This window comes from Triticum urartu, chromosome 3A, assembly GCF_056163025.1.
Source record: "Triticum urartu cultivar PI428250 chromosome 3A, HENAU_Tu73, whole genome shotgun sequence".
NCBI classification, from domain to species: domain Eukaryota; kingdom Viridiplantae; phylum Streptophyta; class Magnoliopsida; order Poales; family Poaceae; genus Triticum; species Triticum urartu.
Genome location: NC_141875.1, coordinates 619728453 through 619736631, shown reverse-complemented (window position 1 = coordinate 619736631; position 8179 = coordinate 619728453). Strand labels below are relative to the sequence as shown.

The following is an 8179-nucleotide window of genomic DNA, read 5'->3' as shown; positions in this document are numbered from 1 at the left end:
GGCTCGGAGACACGCTGCAAAAAAAAGACCCGTGCAGAACGAGCAGCTGTGGGCGGCGGAACGACGGCGGTGGCTGCTTGCACGGGCCAGATCCGTGCACGGCAGGGGCTAGGGAGGCCGATTCGGAGGCGGGCGGGGACGCCGGGGTCGCCAGTGACGATGAGGAAGGCTGGGGCGTGGCCTCCCGGGCGGATCCATGACATCTGCGGCTCCTGGGCAGAAAGAAGATTGGAAGTGAGGGAGAGAAGAAGGGAGAAAGGAGGGAAGGTGTGGCGTCCTAGCCAGGAGCTCGCCAGAGCGGGGCGACGGTGGACGGGCGCAGGAGATGGAGGGATTTGGAGCCGGCCGGTCGAGCGACACCAACCAGGCCACAGGTGGCGTAGACTTGACCATCAGGTAATTAATCGATTCATCTCCCCTCTTTTCCTACTTCCCCTCGACATGGCCCTCAATCGCCATGTTCTCCAGCTACAGAAATCACTCATTCTTCATGTTCTTGAGTCGCAGAAACCATGGGTCAGCCAAGTTTTCTGATATATTGCTATTATGCTGTCAAATTGCAGGGGACTATCAAATTTTGTAATATACATATGCTATTATGCTGTCAAATTCCATCGGTCTACATATTCCATGTGCAAAGTAAAGAAATTCAGATGTTGCCGCTTGCAAACAAGCAAAAGCACGACCAGTCATCTGCAGAATTAATCTACATGTAAATAAGATTTCTCTTCCAACCATCTTTCAAAGATAAAATCGTACGACAAATGAATCAGTTTTAACTAATACAAGTACACACCACATTCAGCTCGACAATTGGTCATCTGCCTCCCATTTTTTCTTTTATGTTTCCAGTTCAATCAAGTCAAGACATCACAGGTCTACAACGCCATTTTTCATCACATTCATAGCAAGCTTGCAAGTTCCTTCTATTCACAACAGTACCTAGCACATACACAAGTTTGTTGGCCACCGGAGTTGCTGCACTCGTGGTTGTCGGAGTCTGCCACCATGATCATGCTCCACATGCATGTGGTCTTCGAGTCAGTGCGACGCCCATGTGGTTGTCCTCTAGCAGAGCCACGTTGACTGACCGTGGGAGCCAGAATCTTGGTGTGTGGCCGACGGCCGTGCTGCCTGTCGTTGTCTTGGTGTCGCTGGCTGTTAGGACACCTATTTATGCTTCCTTCTGGATGAACAAGGGAGATGGACGTGTCAGTAGAATTTGATCTGATTGATTGATCGGTTTCTTTTGATGGCTTTTTGTGACATGTCTGTTATGTTTCAGAATCTTTTTGAAACTGAAATTTGAAAAGAGCATGAGTTTGACAGGATTTTATATATCCTTCAGTTGCTTACTGTAACATGTACCTTCTGATAGATTGATGTAGGTAGAATCATACTGACTTCCTGTAATTTTGTCATCACAAAAATGTTCTATTTGTTTGGTTTGATGTATCGTGATGACCATCAGAAACCACCTATATATGTTGTTCGTACTGTTAAATTCAGTTACCCCGAGGAAGTAATGTGTTATACGCCTGACACATGTTTGAGAATTAACTTGCTTCAGGATCTGGTTCACCTCAAATCTCTTTTCCAAATATCAATGGGCTGCCGTTTTTGGAAATTTTGATCAAAACTCCAGAAAAATGTATGATGTACCCTTTTTATTTTGGACTATCAGTATGCAAACTCCAAAATTGGAGTATTAGTATGCAAACTCCAGAAAGTTTCTGTGGTCCTGATACACACATCATGAAGTTGGTAACTGTTGTGGTATTTATATTCAGATTTGACAGGAATAGAAACTGAACCTATTAAATAGTTATGTTAAGCTAGATTGGTTATATAACTCTTCATGCATTCATTTTCCGAATTGTTGTTTAAACAATGTGAGTATGAGATGTTTAACGTCTATTTTTTTATCGTGATTGCAGAAAATTGACCACAACTATGAGCCAACTACCATTCAAGATTTTGATAACCGGCCTTAACAAAAAACGTTCTGAATTGAGTGTTTTGGATTCAGATAAACTGATAGATGGTGATAAATTTCCACCAACTATTTCAACATCATCTCTGGTTTCTGAATGTTCTGAAATGAGGGGTTGTAGGATCGAAAGTATGTCTAGAGGGGGGTGATTAGACTACTTGACCAAATAAAAATCTAGCCTTTTCCGAATTTTAGTTCTTGGCAGATTTTAGCAACTTTGCACAAGTCAAGCAATCAACCTACACATGCAATTCTAAGAGTATAGCAGCGTAATGTAAAACAATTGCATATGAAGGTAAAGAGAGGAGTTTAAGGGAGCAAACGCAATGTTGACACGGAGATTTTTTATCCATGGTTCCGATAGGTGGTGCTATCGTACATCCACGTTGATGGAGACTTCAACCCACGAAGGGTAACGGTTGCGCGAGTCCACGGAGGGCTCTACCCACGAAGGGTCCACGAAGAAGCAACCTTGTTTATCCCACCATGGTCGTCGCCCACGAAGGACTTGCCTCACTAGGGTAGATCTTCATGAAGTAGGCGATCTCCTTGCCCTTACAAACTCCTTGGTTCAACTCCACAATCTTGACTGAGGCTTCCAAGCGACACCTAGCCAATCTAGGAGACACCACTCTCCAAGAAGTAACAAATGGTGTGTTGATGATGAACTCCTTGCTCTTGTGCTTCAAATGATAGTCTACCCAACACTCAACTCTCTCTCACAGGATTTGGATTTGGTGGAAAGAAGATTTGAGTGGAAAGCAACTTGGGGAAGGCTAGAGATCAAGATTTATGTGGTTGGATATCTTGACCTCAACACAAGTGTAGGTGGTTCTCTCTCAGAAAATATGTGTTGGAAGTGTAGGCATGTTCTGATGGCTCTCTCCACGAGTGAAGAGTGGGTGGAGGGGTATGCATAGCCTCCACACAAAATCTAACCATTACACACAAATCACCAAACTTGGTGGGACCGAATCATGAAATGCGGTCAGACCGATTTAGTTCAAAATGTGATCGTTAGGATTCTCGGTGGGACCGACTGTCAACTTGGTAGGACCGATATCATTAGGGTTAGGGCATAACGTAATCTCGGTGAGACCGATTACACAAACTCGGTGGGACCGATTTTGGTAATAGACAAACAGAGAGTTGGTCAGGCAAACACGGTGGGACCGATTCGCTCATCCCTACGTACCCCCAAACGATCAGAGACGGAGCCAAAAACCTAATTCCACCGCCGCAACCTTCTGTACCCATGAGATCCCATCTTGGGGCCTGTTCCGAAGCTCCGGCGGAGAGGGCATCCACCACGGAGGGCTTCTACATCATCACAGCCCCTTCGATGAAGTGTGAGTAGTTTACCCCAGATCTTCAGGTCCATAGTTAGTAGCTAGATGGCTTCTTCTCTCTTTTTGGATCTCAATACAATGTTCTCCCCCTCTCTCGTGGAGATCTATTCGATGTAATTTTCTTTTTGCGGTGTGTTTGTTCAGACCGATGAATTGTGAGTTTATGATCAAGATTATCTATGAACAATATTTGAATCTTCTCTGAATTCTTTTATGTATGATTGGTTATCTTTGCAAGTCTCTTCGAATTATCAGTTTGGATTGGCCTACTAGATTGGTTTTTCTTGCAATGGGAGAAGTGCTTAGCTTTGGTTTCAATCTTGCGGTGTCCTTTCCCAGTGACAGTAGGGGCAGCAAGGCATGTATTGTATTGTTGCCATCGAGGATAACAAGATGGGGTTTTTATCATATTGCATGAAACTATCCCTCTACATCATGTCATCTTGCTTAAGGCGTTACTCTGCTTTCTTGAACTTAATACTCTAGATGCATGCTAGATAGCAGTCGATGAGTGGAGTGATAGTAGAAGATGCAGGCAGGAGTCGGTCTACTTGTCTCGGATGTGATGCCTATATACATGATCATACCTAGATATTCTCATAACTATGCTCAATTCTGTCAATTGCTCAATAGTAATTTGTTCACCTACCGTAAAATACTTATGCTCTTGAGAGAAGCCACTAGTGAAATCTATGGCCCCCGGGTCTATCTTTATCATATTAATCTTCCATCACTTTATTATTACTTTGCTTTTTTACTTTGCCTTTTATTTTACTTTGCATCTTTATACCAAAAATACCAAAAATATTATCTATCATCTCTATCAGATCTCACTCTCGTAAGTCACCGTGAAGGGATTGACAACCCCTATTTGCGTTGATTGCGAGGAGTTATTTGCTTTGTGTAGGTACGAGGGACTCGCGCGTATCCTCCTACTAGATTGATACCTTGGTTCTCAAAAACTGAGGGAAATACTTACGCTACTTTGCTGCATCATCCTTTCCTCTTCGGGGAAATCCAAAGCAGTGCTCAAGAGGTAGCAACTGCTTCACAGCGTCAATACGCGGCACCGCGTCAACAAGCCTTTGCACCAAACCGAAGTAGCTATTCGGAACAGGCTCGGTTGGCCACAACCAGATTATGACGTTCTTCATGGCAGCGCCGGATATCCTATGAAGCTCGACCCATTGGGACATCTGTTCATTCAGCAACAGAGGGCGCTTTGATGCGCCAAACTGTGACCAGAAAAGCTTCTCCGTTGCTTACCCCTCTTGCGCTTAACCATACTGCCCCGCATCGGAAGAACTCTTCGACAAGTCTAAAAACTCGTCCGGAGAACTCCACACTCGGTCAAGCTGAGCATAGTTCGGATCACCGAACTTAGTCTGTAGCAGAAAGGGTCTACCAGCCGCAATCTCCCTAGCTTGCCGGATCACCTCACGGGCTGCTCTGGATTCCGACCGCGCTTCTCTCGCCTCTTGTAAGGCCTTGTCCAGTTCAGCCATTTTGGCTTTATTCTCCTTCTCCAGAATTTCGTAGCGGCCAGTAGCATTCTTTAGTTCAAGCGCCATCAGGGATATCTTCTCCTCGTCTTGGCATCGTGCAGCTTGTTCGACTTTTAACTCAGCCGATGCCTTTTCGGCAGCCGCATTTCTACACCGGGCCTGCTCCTTGGCCCGGGCCAGCTCCGCTCGAAGAACTTCAACGGCGGCAGTACCATCTACTGCCATGCATATTCCAGCATATAAATCTTAGCATCATGCTTATACCATAAAAATGTATGGGGATTTCCCCGAATACATACCTTGCGACTCGTCAAGACGCATATTTATTAACGCAAGGTCATCCCCTACTACATCAAGCTTTCGCTGCAGCTCGGCAATATCCATAGTCCGGGAAGTAGCCAAGGGGGAAGCAGCCCGTGTTCAAGTTCATCAGATTAGCCCTTGAGTAATTATTTTTTATCCTCCATTCGCTTCCCAGTGGAAGCCGACCCGAGTCTCAGGGGCTACTACCTATACACAGGTGCGTCTTTGCAAATGAAACATAGCGGAAACATTATATCACAAACCTCGAAGCCTTTTAGCAGGCTCATGAATGCTTCATTCAATCCGCTCTTCGCGGACAAAATCTTCTCAACCACTGTACCCATTAAGGTACGCTGTTCCCCTGAGACTGATGCTTTTCGCTATAGGTCTCGCAATATATCTGGAGCCTCCGGGACTCCGTAAGCAGCTCTAAGAGCACAACCATCCTTTGGAGGAATCCGTTCTCCCATCTCCAGACTCACCGTCAGCCGCGAGCCAGACAGTCTAGGGCCTTTATTATCGGCATCCCGGACGGGCGAAGATCCACCTTCGGGTACTGCCTCTTTTATCCCCAGTGTGGCTTGTTGATCAAGAAAAACCCTCCGCAATGACACTTCAGAGTCATCCGCCTTATTGGGCGAGGAGGTTGGGGGAGGCGTCTCGCTCTCCATCATCTCTGGGAGGAGACCTCCCGAAGAATAGGATTGCCCAAAAAAACTCTGTGCCGAGCTGTAAAAATGCACGGACACATTACGTATATCTTCGGTAAACGGCGAAGGAGCGGGATGCTATTCAAGTGCCCCAGATTCATTTATGGTTTGGTTGAAGGCTTGTCCTTATGTTGGAGCTGTACAACGGTGTCACTTTCCAAACCCAAGCCGCTCAACGGTGGCATCTTGCCCCTCCTGGGAGACCGCCCCTCCCCACCTTCGGAGGCGGCCCTTTTCCTCCTGCTTGGAGAAGGGATACTGGGTCCTCTTTCGCCTCTGTCTTCAGGCGAGGAAAGGTCGATTTCTCCGGACTCAGTATCCGGCTTACCTCCGGGACAAAGGTCCTCTCGGGTCTTATCGCTCTCCTCTTTACCCTCCCTTGCTGGCGCCTGGTATGGTGCCGAGGACAGCATCCTTGTTAACATAGGATTCACTGAGTCTTCGGGAAGGGGAGCCGGACACCTAATCTGTTCCACTTTCTTTATCCAGCCCTGAAAAGGATGATTCAGTCAGTGTATTACCACTGGGTGTTTAACTATGAGGTGTTCAGCGAACGGGAACTTACCGGGGTGTCCGGATGGTTACAGTCTAGGCTGATATCTTCGGTGGTGTCCGTCCATTGCTTTCGTTTCCCGAAAAATAATCTCCACATTCCTTCGTGCGTAGTGCCGAAGAAGTGCTGAAGAGTCCGCAACCCTTCTCGGTTGAACTCCCACATGCGGAGAGGCCGTCATTGACAGGCAGGGTCCGGAGGACCAACATTACTTGAACAACATTAACGATATTGATGTTCCTCTCAATGAGGCTTCGGATGCGACTTTGCAAAGCTCGCACCTTGTCCGTTGATCCCCAGTCCATCCCCTTATTAATCCATGATGCAAGCTAAATTGGGGGGCTAGATCGAAATGTGGGCGCAGCTGCCCACTTGGAACCACGGGGCTCGGTGATGTAAAACCACCCCTGCTACCATAAATCGGAAGATTTGGCAAAGGATCCGTTCAGCCAAACAGCACTAGCGAGCTTGCTCACTATGGCACCACCACACTCTGCCTGCTGCCCCTCTATTACTTGCAGCTTCACATCGAAGGTCTTGAGCCACAAGCCAAAGTGCGGAGGAGTTCGGAGGAAGGCTTCACACGTGACGATAAACGCCGAGATAAGAAGAATGGAGTTCGGGGCCAGATCGTGAAAATCTAGCCCATAATAGAACATGAGCCCTCGGACAAAGGGATTAAGTGCAAACCCTAGCCCGCGGAGGAAGTGGGACATGAACACAACCCTCTCACCGGATCTGGGGGTGGGAATAACCTGCCCCTCGGTAGGAAGCCGATGAAGGATTTCTGCGGTCAGGTACCTCGCCGCCCGAAGCCTTGCAATATCTCCCTCTGTGACAGAAGAAGCCACCCACCGTCATTGACAGTTGGATCCGGACAGGATTGGAGCTTGTGGCGATCGAAACCCGGGTGCTGGAACTCGAGGTAGCGAGGTTTGAGGAGTAAGCAAGCGTGAAAGAAAAGGACATGTCTGTACCCCTATATAAAGGCCGCGAATATCGAATGTCCCCTCCTGGGCCTCAAAACTTGCCTGTGCCCAAGGAGTTGTACCCAGGTGACGGTTTGGTTACCCACGTCCAGGTTGATAAGAATCCTTTAAAAGAGGGACACAATCTCCACTTGGATAAGACATGCAAGTAGAACCACGTCTCGAAACATGGGACGGCGGGCTAGCCAACGGTTCGAAAATAATGACCGGGCAGGCGTGGTGTCATAAAGTTGTCAGTGGATTGGACTCCTGGAATATTATATCCTCTGCAGTTGTGTATACATGTTCGGATACTATGATCGCGTCCGAAGACTATCTTGGAGTTAAGACAATCTACGTGCCGGACTCCTCGTCATTGAAGCCAGGTTTAGGGGCTACTGAGGGAGTCCTGGACTAAGGGGTCCTCGGGCGTCTGGCCTATTAACCATGGGCCGGGCTGGTGGGCTGTGAAGACATGAAGTCTGAAGACTATACCCGTGTCCAGATAGAACTCTCCTTGGCGTGGAAGGCAAGCTAGGCAACTAACTATGAAGATTCCTTCTTATGTAACAGACTCTATGTAAACCTAGATCCCTCCAGTGTCTATATAAACCGGAGGGCGTAGTCCGGAAAGGATATACTCATTACCATAGTCATACATGCATGGCCTTTAGGGTTTGGCCATTACGATCTCGTGGTAGATCAACTCTTGTAATACTCACATTCATCAAGATCAATCAAGCAGGAAGTAGGGTATTACCTCCAAAGAGAGGGTCCAAACCTGGGTAAACATCGTGT

The 8179-nt window shown here is 47.2% G+C and overlaps 1 long non-coding RNA gene across 1 annotated transcript; it reads left to right on the top strand.

The window, feature by feature from the left end:
* Window positions 1-256: 256 nt before the first annotated feature.
* On the top strand, window positions 257-1336 carry LOC125548910 (uncharacterized). Its single transcript, XR_007301195.2, has 2 exons — window positions 257-396; window positions 853-1336. It is a non-coding gene; the product is annotated as an uncharacterized LOC125548910 (long non-coding RNA).
* The last annotated feature ends 6843 nt before the right edge of the window (window positions 1337-8179 follow it).